At 36.4% G+C, this 17731-nt stretch overlaps 1 protein-coding gene across 9 annotated transcripts in view; it reads right to left on the reverse strand.

Annotated features, from left to right (window-relative positions):
- The window catches only part of LTBP1 (latent transforming growth factor beta binding protein 1), a 424099-nt gene that overhangs the window by 61553 nt on the left and 344815 nt on the right, over window positions 1–17731 (reverse strand). The window lies entirely within an intron of this gene.

Here is a 17731-nt window from a genome sequence, read left to right on the forward strand (position 1 = left end):
CCTGAATGCACCTAGTACTTTCCTACCTCAGCGCCTTTGCCCTTCCTACAACTCCACCTGGGAACGCTCCACACCACCTCACTCTTCCATGGGGAGCTCACTCCTCAGGGCTCAGCTCAAATGCCATTTCTTAAGAGACCCTTCAGGTGAAATAAGTGAGCTTTCCCTCCTCTTTCCTCTCATTGACTCTGTTCTTTCCCTTGCAGCAGCATAATGATCTGTGGTCATATGCTTTTTGAAACGCTTACTTGTGTATTTACTGCTTGCGCCCTGCAAGTGCAGCTCCTAGAAGGCGGAGATCATGTCTGTTTTGCTAATCACGGTATGTCCATAGCCTTGAACAAAGTCTGGCACATAATAGGTGTGTAATGGCAACATTAAACATAATACTGTTGAATACAAAAGCAAGCAAGCCTTCCACAAGCCAGCCTTTGCCTACCTCTCTAGCTATATCTTATGTATCACTTTTTCCCCCATCACACATGTTCAACTGAAACTAATTTAATTGCTATGTCCCAAAATCCATGCCGTATTTCATGTCTCCAAATATTTGCTAGTGGCATCTATTATGCCAGGACACCCTCCCCCCATCCCTTCCCCACAGATCTCAGGTCATATTTTTCACCTAGATAATGTTCCTCTGCCCTCCAAGCTCTTCTAGTCTCAGCTGGAGCTTCTTAGAAGATTTTTTGACCCAACCTTGTGCTGAAAATGTGTCTACTCACACAGGCTCTTCCTGACCCTCACTAAACACTTATGAAGATCTTAGAACGATGGTATATCACATCATCACCAAAACACAAGGCTGAGCACTCACAGCCACAGCATGGGAGGAAGAACTACTGAAGCAATGGAGCTGAGCTAGAAAAACAGCTGGTAACCTAGCCATTTCCCAGTCCATCCGACAGCAACATTCAAGTTAAAGCTGTGCTGCAGACAGTTTAAAAAGTAGAATTTATAATGCAGGAACATGTATTTGAAATTTTCAAATTCCAATTTAAAACGCTCTTCTAGAATGAAGAGAAAAGGACAAACTGATGGGCAAGAAAACATTCATTTTTATATCCCAGATGTATGAAAGAGTTAAATACAAAAAAAAAACTCACAAAAATACTATAAGAAATATAAATATACAATTGTTCACAACAGAACAGGGAAAATGGCCAAGTATAAAGTAATGAAAGAAATAACAGCACTATAAAATTAAAAGGCAAGTTAAAGAATGGGGAAAGCATTTGTAAAATATTGATCAGTGATTATTATCCTTAGTACACATAAATCAGTTAGAAAAACTTTACCTCAGGTAGGTAAAAAAAAAATCTCACAGAAGAAAGGAGATAAATATAAAAGAGGTTAACCTAATATAAAATGCAAATTAAATATTATTTTCTTCTTATCAAATTAACAGAAAAATATGAACATGAGTTTCTTTTTGGAGAGAATGTTAGGAGGTCTAGGAGGTCTAGACTAGGAGGTCTCATTGGGTTCTGGTGGAAGCAGAAATTGGTACATTTCTGGAAAGCAAGGAGCTCACCTATGTTGTTAAGACCCATAAAGCTGCTAATAACCTTTGATCTTATAATTAAATGTCTTAGAATCTACTCTAGGGACATGATCATTGATGAAAAGAAATGTTTATGTACAAGTTTCTTCATAAAACATTTTTAACGGCAACAACAACATAGGACAGAGTCTATCTCCATAATTAGGAGCATATCTTTAAAAACGTATGGTACAATCATAATTCTAAGTGAAAAAGTAAAGATAAAAGCATATGATCTTATTAAAACACTTAAATACTGAAAACTTAAAAAAGAAATAGACCAAATAGCAACTGGTTGGTTGATAAATGATTTTTTTTTTCACTTCTTAACATTTTCTATTTTTCAGATTGAGGACATATTACTCTTAAAATCAGAAAAATTATTTGTTTGCAGTCAACTATTTGAAGATATGAAAGTAAAAAATTATTCTACTTGGGTATATACCTAAGTATATTCTGCACTCTAACAGCAATGAATAAAACTGTACAAAAGTGGAATAGACGTTCATAAATATTCTAAAATATACTGAAAAACTTGTAACATTTAAATAATTCTTCAAATTGACAATTAAGAAAGCTGAATGTTTCACTTTAAAATAAACTGTTTTGCTTGAAATGATTTAAAAAAATTACTTAAGAGAAATGCTGCTGATAATTATTAAGTTAGGAAATATTTTGTTAGGAAACCATAGCAATTTTCAACAATTACGGCTGCAACTGAAAACAATAAAGCAAACAAAAAAAATCCAAACAAAAAAACTTTAAGTGCTTTTTAATCTAACCAAGATTTTTTTTTTCATACAAAGCTGTATTTGTTTAGTTTCAAAAACTCTGGAGACCCTGCCCAAAAGTACACTCTTCTGAACATGAATTCAGAGATTCTGTTGAATGAAAAATTAACACTTTGAACCTAATCCCTTCCTCAAACACAAATAGTACATTGCCAGTTGTAAATGTTTCTATCTGAAGATTGACTTTTCTACTGCTTACAGATAAGTATTGTATACAATTTCACTTTTTATTATGTGAAAATAGAATTTAGACCAAAACATTTTAGATCTCAAACTTAACTTTTGGTGCATTTTGTTTTCCTTTAATTCACTATTCAGTTAAAAAATCATAGGAAAACATTCTTTCCAAAATATATACAAAAAAACAAGTTAGGGGTGATGTAATCAAAAATACTCTAAAAGGCGGGGGTGGGGAAGAAAGGAAAAGGAACAAAGAGATGAGACAAATGGAAAACAGAATTAGGTACAGATTTGAACCTCTCAAATACCAGTAATTAAATGTATACAAACAAAATTCTCCAATTAAAAGACAAAGATTGTCAACATGAATTAGAAAAGAACTAATATATCCTTTTTACAAGAGAAAGAACGTTCAATATAAGAACACAGAAAGACAGGAAAAGATAAGTTGTGCAACAGCAAATGAAACCATAAACAAGACGAAAAGACAACCCTCAGAATAAGAGAAAATATTTGCAAATGAAGCAACTGACAAAGGATTAATCTCAAAAACTTACAAGCAGCTCATGCAGCTCAATAACAGAAAAGCAAACAACCCAATCCAAAAATGGGCAGAAGACCTAAATAGACATTTCTCCAAAGAACACATACAGACTGCCAACAAACACATGAAAGAATGCTCAACATCACTAATCATTAGAGAAATGAAAATCAAAACTACAATGAGGTATCACCTCACACCAGTCAGAATGGCCATCACCAAAAAATCTACAAACAATAAATGCTGGAGAGGGTGTGGAGATAAGGGAACCCTCTTGCACTGTTGGTGGGAATGTAAATTGGTACAGCCACTATGGAGAACAGTATGGAGGTTCCTTAAAAAACTACAAATAGAACTACCATACGACCCAGAAATCCCACTACTGGGCATATACCCTGAGAAAATCATAATTCAAAAAGAGTCATGTACCACAATGTTCATTGCAGCTCTATTTACAATAGCCAGGACATGGAAGCAACCTAAGTGTCCATCGACAGATGAATGGATAAAGAAGATGTGGCACATATATGGAATGGAATATTACTCAGCCATAAAAAGGAACGAAACAGAGTTATTTGTAGTGAGGTGGATGGACCTAGAGACTGTCATACAGAGTGAAGTCAGAAAGAGAAAAACAAATACCATATGCTAACACATATATATGGAATCTAAAAAAAAAAAAAGGTTATGAAGAACCTAGGGGCAGGATGGGAATAAAGACGCAGACTTACTAGAGAATGGACTTGAGGACATGGGGAGGGGGAAGGGTAAGCTGGGACAAAGTGAGAGAGTGGCATGGACATATATACACTACCAAATGTAAAATAGCTAGCTAGTGGGAAGCAGCAGCACAGCACAAGGAGATCAGCTCAGTGCTTTGTGACCACCTAGAGGGGTGGGATAGGGAGAGTGGGAGGGAGGGAGACACAAGAGGGAAGAGATATGGGGATATATGTATATGTATAGCTGATTCACTTTGTTATAAAGCAGAAACTAACACACCATTATAAAGCAATTATACTCCAGTAAAGATGTTAAAAAAAAAAAAGATAAATTGTGCAAAATTTAACTGAAAGCATATGTAGCTATATGAAAGATAAAGTAGATTTAAAGGTAAGATGCACTGATAGAGACAAATAGTGACATTTCAAAGGGATGAAAGGTTCAATCCACCAGGAAGATACAAAAATCTATGTTTAATTCCTGTGTCAGAAAATATATAAAACAAAATCCAGAAAACTAAAATTAGAAACATAAATCTCCATAATAATGGAGATTATAAAATACTCCCTCAGAAAATTATGTAATAAGCAGGAAAAAAACCAATAGGGATATAGATGATATGAACAACACAATTTACAAACTGATCCCAATTAATATACACAGGTCCAAATGCAGAATATACATTGCTTTTAAGTACACAAGGGATAGTTACTAAAAGTGACCATATTCTGAGCCACAAAAAACTTTAAGGATTGAAGTCATTGAAAGTATGTTTAGCTGACTAGAGAAATTAATAACAAAAATATAAGTAAAAATCTATAAATTTCTAGATATTAAACAAAACAACTCTAAATAATTCATTGGTCAAAGAAAAAAGACAATGGACTTGAAATATTTTTATCTGAATAACAAAAAGCCATCAGAACTTGTGAATGCAGTAAAGCCATTCTTAGTCATAAATACATATATTAGAAAAGTTTGAAATCCAATGATCCAAGGATCAATCACAAGAAGTTAGAATTAAGGACAAATTAAACCCCAAGAAAGTAAAAAGAAAAAGTATAAAAGCAGAAATTAATATAATCGCAAACAAAGAAAACTTAACAAAAGAAAGTTGTTTCTTTGCAAAGACCAATACCCCCTAGGAAGACTGAGAGCAAAATAGTGAAAGCATAAATTACTAAAATAAAAAATGGAAGGCATTACTACACATTCTACTGACATTAGGAAGAGGTAAGAAGATGATATTAAGAACAACTTTGTGCCAATGCACTGGAAATTTTACCTAAAGTGTATAGATTCCTTGAAAAACAAAAGTTACCAAAACTGACATGAAAAGTCAAAAAACAATGTTATTTTATCTTTTAAGTACATCTTAACTACAGTTTAAAAACTTTCATAACACACACACCCCCAAAATAAAACAAAACCAAAAATTCCAGGCACAAATGACTTTAGCTGTAAATTCTTCAAGGAATCCGAGGAAAAAGTAACACCAATTTAACACATACTTTTTTCAGAAAAACCGAAAGAAGGGATACTTTCAACTTATTTTATGAAACCAGAACCACCATGACTCCACAACTTTACCAGGACATTAAGAGGAAGGAAAATTTACATGAACACAGATGTAGATATTCTAAAAAAAATGTTATCAGTTTGCCTCTAGGGATATGTAAGAAGGCTAATACGTCATGACTAATGGGTTTATTGTAAGAATGCAAGGGTATTTTCACTAAAAAAAAAAATTAATATGGCTGGAATGTGCATGTGATGGTGACCACTAGAGCTACCATCTTGGACCATGATATGGAAACCACATGTCAAGGAGAGCAGAATAAAACAGATATTGTCTGGGTTCCAGCACTGTACACTTGCATTCTGAACCCTCGATTACTTGTCTTGAATAGCTACATAAAGAGAAACAAACTTTCATCTTGTTTAAACAAATCAGTCCATGCAATTCACATTAACAGAATAAAGGAGAAAATAATTTTTTTAATAGACACAGAAAAAGCATCTATTACAATTCAAAACCATTCATAATAAAGACTTAGCAAATCATAAATAAAAAAGAATTTCCTTATCTGATAAAGAGTACATATTAAAAACAAAAACAAAAGTATGGCAAACACCATACTTAAATATTAAATGCTTTCCCTGCTGAGATCAGGAATGAGACAAAGAAGCTAGCTATCACAACCTTTATGTAGTAGAGGTCCTAGAAAGACTAAGATAAGAAAAGTATAATTATCAAAAGAAAATAAGTAAATAGTTTTTCATCTACAACATAATGGTTTATGTACAAAATCCAAAAGAATCTGCAGATAAACTACTAGAAATAACAAGTAAATTTAGTAAGGTAATAGATACAAGGTCAATGTACAAAAATCAAATGTAGCTCTATGCACTAGTAACAAACAATTATAAAGGTAAAAAAACCCACTTTAAATACCACTCACTACAGTACAAAAATATTAAAAACCTAGGCATCAGTCTAAAAATATTGTGTAAGACCTTACACAAAAAAGCTGCAACGAAACACCAAGATTAATGAAAGAAAACCTAAACAAATTGAGGGATATGTCTTATTTATGGATTGGAAGACTCAATATTGTAAAATGTGAAATCTTCCCAAATTGACCTATTGAGTCAATGCAATTCCAAACAAAATCTCAGCAGAGTTTTTTTTGGTGAAAATTGATAAGCTGATTATAAAACTTATATAGAAATGAAAAGGGCCAAGAATAGGCCTGAAAATCTCAGTGGACAACAAAATATAACAATTTAGAATTTGCAGCACCATATATTTAAATTGATTATAAAGCCACTGTAATTAAGAGAGTATGCTATTGGAGCAAGGGTAGATAAGTAAACCTATGGATAGAATGAGGAAGAAATAGACCCATATATATTTGACCACACGCTTCATAACAGAGTTACCAGTGCAGATCAGTGGGGAAAGGCTGCTCTTCTCAAACAGCCACGACCCAAATGGACATGGGAAAAAAGTATTGAGTTGGCCAAAAAATTCGTTTGGGTTTTTCCAGAAGATGGCACCATGACCCAAACGAACTTTTTGGCCAACCCAATAAATCTTGACCTCTATTTCGCACCATATGCAAAAATCAATTTCATGGCAAGGACAGATTCCAAATGTAAAATATAAAATAAAGCTTTCAGAAGAAAATATAGAAGGTATCATAATGACTTCAGGGTTTGCAAAGATTATGGACACAACAAGTACTGATCTCAAATGAAATAATGAAAACACTGGACTTCATTAAAATTAAGAACTTGGGTTCAACTGAAGTTACCATGGAGAGAATTATTGTGTAGGGTACCTCCTTTTGAAGAGGTTTGTTATACAGAAGTAGACAAATGAAACAATTCTGAAAGAGCCAATATAAAGGTATGAAAAGTTGTTGCACATCAGTCCTCACAAGGGAAATGCAAATTGACACCACAGTGAGATACCATTACTCAGCATGGCTAACCTTTAAAAGGACTGACCATTCCAACTGTTGACAAGATGTGGCACTGGAAGTCTCAAACTTAACCGGTGGCAGTGTAAACTGGTAGTCTGAAAAACTGGCTGTATTTATGAAAATGAGACATACATATGTTCTATGACCTATAAATTACACTACCAGGTAATATCCAACAGAAATTAGTGATTACATCCACCAAAAGGTATGTTCAAGATTACTAAGGCTTTATTTACAACAGTCCCAAACTTGAAGAAATCCAAATGGCCATCAACAGTAGAATGGATACATAATTGTAGTATATTCATACAATGAAATACTGTACAGCACTGAAGATGAAGTACTGCTACATATAACACAGGTGAAGTTTATAAGCATAATGTTGAATGAAATAAGCCAGACACAAATGAATACCTACTACATAATTCCACGGATACAATGTTCAAAACAGGCAAAACAAAGCCATGGTAATGAAGACAAAATGGTGGTTACTGCTGTGTACGGGTATTGGGCAGGGGGATGGGTAATAATCAGGAAGAAGCTTGAGAAAGCATTCAAGGGGCTCATTACCAAGTGTGCTCACTCTGTAAAAGTTTATCAAAAGTACCCTTATGACTGATGCACTTTTCTTTATATATTTTAAGCAATTTAAAAAATTTACTTAAAAAAAAATAAAAGCCAATCCACACTGCTATATTTCCTGGTTAAAGACCATCTTACACATTCAAAAGCTCATTCTGTCTCCCTTTCTCCTTGGTAAGAGATATATACTTATTAGACTAAAATATTAAGGGACTCTAAGTAGCAATCCTGGTCACCACTCGCTACCCGTCCATTGTAAGCCATTCAAATACTCTGACACTTAAATTCCTTCCATATGCAAATGAAGTCATTATTTTTCTTTTTGTTTTTTCTTAAGTAGGAATACAGGTGAAAATAAGAGAACCGATGTAACACAATACATCTTTTCTTAAAATTTTAACATTTCTATGTGACCCACTGCAAGTCAAGGGAATCATTTGAATACTGTCCAGACTATGCTACTATTTTTTGTCTCGTAGAAGGTGATGGAGAATTACTATGGAATGAATTTTTAAATCATTTTCTTAGAATTATAACAGCATTGCTCTATGTTCAGAACAGACTGGAATCCTAATATTCCAGGATATAGGGTTTTGGGAATCATGAATATTTAAACAGAAACATGTGATGTGCAAAGGGAGGTCATATTTGACTATTAAGCATTAATGATGATTGATCTGGATCAGTACAGCTCCCCAGGCCCTTACTGGCAACACTCCCTCCCACGTGCATCTGAACTGCTGAGAGTGGGCTCCTAGTTCTCTCTTTCTCTACCCCACATGCTCTTTCATAAGTTTAAAATTAATACAGCTAGTAAATATTCTTCTACATGAGGGTAAAATATAAAATTAATGAGTTTTTAAATTTTGTGGTTTTTTTTTTTTAAGACCCCAAAAAGTCCTAAGAATTTTTCAAGTATTTAAATTATGTCCCTTCTCATTTCCATTTGGCTTTTGAAGACAAGGAAGTGGAATAAATGTACAGAAGATTATCTCTATTATTCAAAATAAGGCCAAGGATGAAAATCCTCATGAATGAAATAATTTTAGGTCAACTGCTTTAGAAAAAACTTCAGAAGAGTGTTTTGGCTTTCACATTCCAAACCGTATTAACAAACTCATGCAGTGAAAGACTAAGAAAATGGGGAAAGTGGTCTGTCTCACTTCTCCTCAGGTTCTGTAGCTGCAAAGGGCATCTGTGTCATTAAACAGCTCTGAAAGCCTGCAGTTTGCACTGGGTACAGATCTTTCCCCTCAGAAAACGGAGACACAGGTGGAGGGAAGAGGCGCTGCCTGGGGAAGCCACTGCAAGCACCAGATGTTTGTTCAATTACGATAAAACCTCGTATTATCGGTGAAAATCCAAAACTGAGTATCTGTGACATTTAAAGGAAAAACTGAGTTAAGTTGAAAAGGTAGTATATTTTTAATGAGACACCAAACACTTCTTTTCACAAAAGCAAAACTTGTAAACACAATAAATCATCCATGCTTCTTTCTAAAGAAAGAGAATCAAAGTGATTTCTCAACTTAAAAAGCCATTTTCTTCCTACTTCTTCCCACGATGGACTGAAAAAATGTTATATAAAAACTGGGAAACTGAATGAGAAGGATTTGAATTTGCCACAGAAAAAAACATTTCTAAAAATTTAAAGAGAAGAAACTGGATGAAAGCTTTTGAAAAACACTTTTCTACTCCCAAAGGTAAAGAATAACCCTCGTTTACCATCATATAATAGCATACCACAAAAAGTGGAGTGTTTGAATAAATTCTCCATTTTGAATAAATTCCATGCCATTAAGAAAAAGTTCTTTAGATATTCGTGGAAAATATCCTGAACTCCAATTGCATATTTCTTCTGCCACAATTACTTGAAAAAAGATACTCTGTGTGTTTTTACCTTGTATCAGTTTTTAAAACGCAATGTTTTGTCTTATCAGGTCAATTTATAACCGTTTGGATTATCTCTGCATTCATTTAGTGGTTTTACATTTTAACACCTGAGCTTTTCTAAAAAATATCTCATTCTAACTTCAGAGTCATGCTGTACATTTTCCCTTTTCATATAGTGTCTCTTACACTAAGAGGTGCTGCCAGTGAGACTGGGAGAAAACGCTAAGCACAGGCCAAATACATCAAACCCCAGATTCATCTTTTTGACACTTGGGCCCCAGAGGCAATATGAGATCAGCCAAAAAAATTCCCATTTTTTTTCACTATTCTAATTTTTCTCTTTCTATATTCAAACAGGAGGCCAAGAAAGATTAGTTATGAGACCACAGAAGATAGACAGTGTACCTCTAGAAATAACAATGTCAATACTTAAATGCAAAATAAGCATTTGCATGAGTGATCAGTTTACTGGCAATTGACACATCACACACTTAAAAACTTGAAATACCTCAGAGGTGAATGGGGAAAGTTAGTCACATGTAATGCTTAGGGAACACAAAAGGTGAGGAATTTAAAGCAAATTATGTATAAATGAGTTACTGTACCATATTCTACATGACTTTAATAAAATTGGGGGTTTAAAAATGGAAAAAATATAGTAATTTGTTTATATCCAGACCTGGACTTAGAAGTATCAGACAGTTTAATTCACAAACAATACAACTGTGTGTTGTGTATTTGCTAAGCACAGATCATATAAAAATAAATAGATGTTAAATGTCCCCTTCCTTTTAGGTGCCCACATGTTAAGGGAAACAAACAGCAATAACTAGAGTGCCCATGTAAGAAGTGCTAAAATACTAACAATTCACATTCATCGAGCACGTTCTAGGGGCCAGGCTGCATTCTAAGTTGATACTTGCCAACACATACCAACATACTTACCTCTCCCAACAAACTCCACGTAGGTGCTGTATTTTATCCTCATCATGCAGTGGGGAACTGAGGCACGTGAGCATCTTACTCAAGTCCACACAGCTTGGAAGTGCTGGAGCAAGAGTTCAAGCCCATGTATACTCAGACTCCACAGCCTAACGTCTTAACCACTGCTGCACCAAATACTAAGCAGGGTGTGCTTTAGGGAATAAAATCCTCAAAAAAAAAGGGAAGCCTTCGCAGAAGTGCACAACACACTCAATTATGTCTGTTTCCTGACAGTCCAGGATGAGTTACAGACAGTTCATCATCCCTTCATTCGTTCACAAAGTATTTATTGGGCCCTAACTAATGGCACAAAGTAGTGAACAAAACAGATGAAGATTCCTAAGTCTTGTCAGCCTTAGAGTCTAGCAGGGGGGTCGGACAATAAATAATAGATAAGACACAGAAGGAGAATAAAGTAGTTTAAAAAAAAAACAGGGAACGGGAATGTTGGGGGTGAGTGAAGGTGAGAAAGGGTGGTTAGAAAAGGGCTTACTGACAGATGAATGGGTAAAGAAGATGTGGTACATATATACGATGGAATACTACTCAGCCATAAAAAAGAACAAAAGCATGCCATTTGCACCAACATGGATGCAACTGGAGATTATCATACTAAGTGACGTAAGTCAGAAAGAGAAAGACAAATACCGCATGATATCACTTATATGTGGAATCAAAAATATGACACAAATGAACCTGCCTATGAAAGAGAAATAGAATCAGGGACATAGAGAATAGACTGGTGGTTGCCTAGCAGGAGGAGGGTGGGAAAGGGATGGATTGGGAGTTTGGGATTAGCAGATACAAACTATTATATATAGAATGGATAAACAACAAGGTCCTACTATATATCGCAGGGAACTATATTCAATATCCTATGATAAACCATAATGGAAAAGAATATGAAAAAGAATGTATATATATATGTATGACCGAATCACTTTGCTGTACAGCAATAATTAACACAACATTGTAAGTCAACTATACTTAAAAAAAAATGAGAAAAAAAAGGGCTTACTGAGAAGGTGACGTTAAATAAAGACCTACAGTAGATGAGAGGTGACAATCTCTGCACTTCTTATTAGTATAATAAATTTCTTTATAGTAAGCTGCTCATTGCAGCCAAAAGCATACCAATTAGTACTTAACCTACCTATAGGTTTGTTGTGAAGATTAAAAGAGAAAATGGGTACAACACGCTTAGCATAGTGCCTGGCTCCTAACAAGAACTCAGTGAACGCTGGCTATTACTATTACTGCTGTTGTTTTAATAAAGTCATGCAATCAGACATGTGAAATATCTCCGGTCCACTCACACTGGGCGTCCAAGACAACCATATGATATTCTCTGTTAGGTGCCTAAAAAGTAACTGATTCTGGAATCGATATATTAAGCATTACAATGTAGGTCTAAAGTATAAAAATATTATTCACAACAACCTTCCATGATCTCTCAAGAACTTGGGTTGTTGATGACATCAAAAGACTGGTCAAAGTAGATGCAGGAAGCTCTTGGTGCCCCAGACATGAGCTGGGGGAGGGGGGGCCACAGTAGGAAGTGTGAGGGGCAGCCCGCCTATTCACAGACTTCCCTTTCTGGCAGTTTCATGTCTATTTTTTTGGCTGCAAGGAAAAGTGTCTACTTCTTCTAATAACAGATGATTTTCCATAGCTCTGGGGTTTTAAAAGGTCAGCAGCGATAAAAGGCTTAGGAAGAGCTCTTGAATTTTTTTTGCTACCATTATGAATTTCTTTATAAAAATGTTCATATATGGAGGACAATCAAACAATGCATGGAAAATATGTATTCCAGGTCCAAAAGCAGCTTATTCCAGCAAGATTTCCTCAGCTCTCTCCCTAATGATTTGATCATCCATTTCATTCACTTCTGCAGAAGTACATTCACAGGAGGAGTGAGTGTGAAGAACAGTAGCCTTTACAGCAAGAGGCCACTTCCCTTCCTTACCTGGAATGTTGTCTGATCCTTTTTTACACAAGGGAGGGAAAGGATCCTGTTGTTAAGCTGAATTCCCTGTCTTTAGAAAAGCAACACTCCGGCTGTGTTCTCTTACTGGGCTTTTCAGTTTCCAACTCTAAAAGTACTAAAAAAAAAAACCCTAAAAATCTTTGCGCCAAGCAGCCAGATGTAATATATTATTGTGTCAGGGTACTTCAACGTCCTACTTGGCTAAGTCATTTTCAAAAATATTTTCTCTTCGGTGATAGACATAAAGTTCTATCTCCATGCCACAAAACCACCAACTGCCTTGGAGTGTTGTCAACAATGGTTTTATACTTTCTTTCTACACTGTTCATAGAAAATGTACCTCAAAGTCTGAAAACAAAACCACACTAGCTCCCAGTTCGTTTTTATTTCTTTGATTTGGCAAAGGTTGCCTTTACTGTATTTTCTGGTTCCCAGCGAACACAAAATTGGCCTAAGAGTTTGGACCCAACTTCTTTTAATCTTTCTGATATCACTGTTCTCAGTCAACTTCAAGAAACTAGCCATCCTTACCACTTGCGTTTGTTGTGTTTTCCCTTCCAAATGAATGAGTTAGCAAGAAGTGGTTTATAGTAGATATCTAAATAGGTTACAGGATTAGAGCCTTTACAGCTTGATTTGAGTGCTTTGGGATTCAGAGTTCAGCCTAGATGTTCTAAGAAGTCCCCTTCCAATCCTATAGTTCTCAATTTTTAAATCAATATGAGAGTTGTTTTGAATATGAGAGAAGTTCCTGATCACATACTCCATCGGGGGTATTATTTTGAAAAGTGAGAAATAAACAACAAAATTCAGGGGAGAAAAAGATAGCAGTCGAATATAGACTTGAACTTAAAGGTTTTGATGTTTTGTTTTTTTCTGATGAAAAACAGGTAATGCCAGGAAGACCTGATTTTTAAAAACAGACTTTAAAGAGCAGTTTCAGGTTCACAGTAAAATTTCACAGAAAGTTTCCATATTCCCCTTGTTTTCCCAAAACCCTCCCCTAGCGTCACCCACTGTCAACATCCCCCACCAGAGGGCTCCATTTGTACTGATGAACCTACACTGACACATCATGATCACCCAAAGCCGAGAATTCACATTAGGGTTTGCTCTTGGTGTTGTACTCTGAGTTTTTATTCCCCTGTCTGGACAACAGAACTCATGTTGGTAATTGGAGAAAGGCCTTTAGCAGATAAGCTCATGTCCTCTTGTCTATTTATTGACAGGCTGTTATCACTTAGCCAGGAGATGATCAGTTTGAAAAAGAAAGGCACTTGATATGGCTTTATCTGTTACTCAGACACAATTTTAGTATTACTTTCATTAACCCACATTACAGAGGCAGAACAGCCCATTGTGACTACCCTAGTCTGAATTGTACCAGCTTCCATTCTTCTCTCTAGACCTCAGAACCCCATTACTCCACTCTTTTTCATGGGGTTTATCACTGTCTAGCATATTACATAGTTTGCTTATTAGTTTATTGCCTCCAAGAAACTGGGAATCTTTTTTTGTTCACTGACACAGCCTCAGTTCCTAGAGGAGTGGCCAGTACCTAGCACACACGTAATAAATATTTGTCAAACGCATGAATGAATGAGGCTTCTTTCTAAAGGACAGGGCTTTAGGGAGTTATTTTGGTCATGGTTTGGAGGCCTAATTAGCCATGACTAAGCAGGTTCCGTAAGTCACCAACGCTCCCTCTGTGTTGCCGGGCTCCTCTGAGGTCCCTGCTAGACCAGTGTGCCCAGTCTATTATGTGAACAGACTAGAAAGCACAGTGGGGTCTAGAGATGCCCAATGTCCCCAATTCTACTTGTTGTCATACAAGGTCTCAGTCAACCTGGACACCCAACTGGGAGAGCACAGCCATGCCTGGCCAAGAGCAGCCTGCCCAGAGGCACGTGGATGGAGTGATGCCAAGTCAGAGGCCAGGAGGCATTTCTCTATGGGAGTCAGGGGACAGACATGGTGACACTAAGGATACAGTCACAAGTTTCCCTGTTCTTCCTACCACTCACTCACATTCTTCTGATGATGAAGAAACCAAACCCTGAGTCAGCTTATAAACGGGATGATACATATTATTCCTAAGAATTAAAACGCTGCAATTTAAAAAGTGGGGAAAAATGAAGGAGCCAAAGAAGTGTAACTTTTTAAAACAAATCGATAAGATAAATGGAAATATAAAACAGTGAGCTGAATGAAAGAAGAAAAATTTCCTTCGTTTTCCTACACAAAATAAAAGCTCTGGCTAGAGGGTGCAGGAGGTGGCAGGAAAAGATGAACTGCAGTTATGAGAAGAAAAGAAAGAATTACCGAGAACTACCGAGGTGGAAGTAAACCAGAAGGGTCCTGCTCCCCTGCACTTTCCTGACATCCACATGTAGGACTTGGGGAAAAAAAACCCTGTGCATTATAAATTATATACGGCATGCCATACCCTGCACTTATTTATATCCATGAAGTGTAACCATGTTATATTATTTAACTAAAACAACGTAATTTTCTATATGTACTATTTACTTATTGATCCCTGAATCCCTTCCTAGAATGTAGGCTCCACGTGGACAAGAACAGTGTGTGTCTTGCCCTCGGAACGGTTATGGTGCCTGGCATAAGACAGGCACTCTGTCACTGCTGAGGGAATGAATAAATAAATAAATAGCTGCTCACCCATCACTTCCTTCCCACTCCACTCAAACTTCAAATGACACTGTTGTTCTTCTTTATCTCATGTGGGAAAAACAAGATGCCTCTCCATCCTCTCCCACATACGTGCTCCCAGAGCGGCACATACATAAGGGAAAGGAAGGAGCCAGTGGTGCTGTTTGTATTTCCAAAGAATCGGCCATGCTACTTGATACCTGAGACAGTTCATGTTGAAGAGTACACCTCTTCGTTGTGGTTCAATAACTGTGCAGAGATGCTGACAGCTCTCCAAGTCATAGGAAATCAGGGAAGGACCCTCCTTCCCTCATCTGGGTGGGATTCCTTCAGCCCTGCTTAAAGCAGGGTATGCCAGCCCTGACACATCCAGGTGGTTTCAACTGCTTTAATTAGAAGTTCGGAAGTAAGCTGGTAGATGGGCATGAAATAAGGGTGCCAGCCACTTCTCAATGTTAATTCAAGTCCTATGCACATCACCTCCATAGTTAAATTCCCATCACATGGACTAGCTTCGTCCTACACCGCCGCCAAAGGTAGAATCAGGACATACTGCTACTGTCACAAGTTTCAGACTAAGTCCAACAACAGAAAATTTGGACCAGTTTAATATGTTGGATTAAGACCACAAAAAATGAAAATCTTGCAAAGCTTATTCTAAAAAGAGATTAACATGCCTAATAATTAGGGAGCTTTCTAGTTATACTGCCATATATCAGAACAATATTCTAAATTATCTACTTTTTTACTTTTGTAAAACTATCCAGATTCTGGAGTAAAAAATATGAAACAAGTGTCAAAGACAGTATACTAAAGTACAGTAATTTACAAAGCACTGGAAGTTTTCTAAAAACACATTTTAAAATTAAAATCTCTGCCAAGTAAATGACTAACAAAATTAGAACTGCAACTAAATTAGCATGATTATGTAACTCTGGAGTTGCAGAAATCAGGATTTTAAAAGATACAGAATTAAAGACAAATTATAAAGTACAAAAGAAAAAATAAATGGAATATGCTTATATTGGTATAGTCTTCTGGAGCAATGGCTTTGACTGGTGAGCCCTTGAGGTGACTTACATTTTTTCTGAATATAGTTTTTGCATGGCACAGCTATTGGCAGTTGTAACTGGGACCATTTTTCAGCAAAGGAAGCCCTTACTAACCACGTTTTAGAGCTAGCTGAAGAAGCAAACCTGCACCTTTCTAGAAGGCAGGGAAATGTGCATTCTGCAAATTCGTTTCGTCCGTGACTCAGATGGGCTAGCACCCTATTCCCTCCACCAGGGAATACCGTGATCCCCCCAGAATGTATGCATTCATGCCCTGTCTTTCTTAAGAGCTCTAAATATAAAACTAATTAAAACTTGAACCACTGAATCATGGAGTAAACCTCTCATGGCCATCTTTATGATGTTTTTCTCCATTTCCCCACTTTTGATCACTTTCAAACCCCTCAGAATCTGCTTGTTTAAACCCCACCCTGCACTATCTCTCTTTCACTAGAAACCAAATCTGGTATCAATGTTTTGTCTGCTCAGCAAGAGAGCAATTTCAACAATCTCCTGCTTTTTATAAGATCAGTTTATTCTTCCCAATATAATAATTAGTTTCAGATGAACCTGGTTGCCGTTCCTCGGCTTGTTTCCACTGTGGTATGGGTAAGGAGAGCACACACTTCCTGCTGCACTATTTTTTAGAGCAAAGCATTTGGATCCTATCATAGGCCCAGAACAAAACCTTCATACTTCTTTAAAACATAGCTGGGTTTTGATAACCTAGATTCACAAAGGGATGGATTAAAATTATGATTATAGGAATCTTCTCGGTTTACTTTTATAAAAGTTCAGATGAATTATTCCTCAATTTATCAAACTATAATAAGTCATCAAGATATAAATCTTATGAATATAACCAGTGCTGTATCCCTGCAAACATACAGAGGTTGCCAATGGGAAGCCCACAGTGTTATCTTAACATCTTACAAGTTAATTAGCTTTTAGGACATAACAAATACTGATAGATAAGAAAATATACTGGCTTAGAGCTAAGGATATTAGAGGAATAACTCTGGAAAATCTCTGCTGACAGTGGTGCAGAGAAAAAATCAAGCAAGGCATTTTTATAAACAGAATGATTCAGATGGTCTATATGAAGCATAATCAAAACTGGAGCAATGGCTTTGACTGGTGAGCCCTTGAGGTGACTTACTGGCAGAGTAACTGGCAGAGTCTCGAGTTACATCAGGATGTTGTCCCCGTTTTCCTTTAGGTCCCCCATGCGCACCTAAAATCATCACCTCCCACACATTTTGACTTGTTAATTCAGTACCAGTAGTGGAATCACCTG

The sequence above is a fragment of the Pseudorca crassidens genome, chromosome 14 (assembly GCF_039906515.1).
Source record: "Pseudorca crassidens isolate mPseCra1 chromosome 14, mPseCra1.hap1, whole genome shotgun sequence".
NCBI lineage: Eukaryota > Metazoa > Chordata > Mammalia > Artiodactyla > Delphinidae > Pseudorca > Pseudorca crassidens.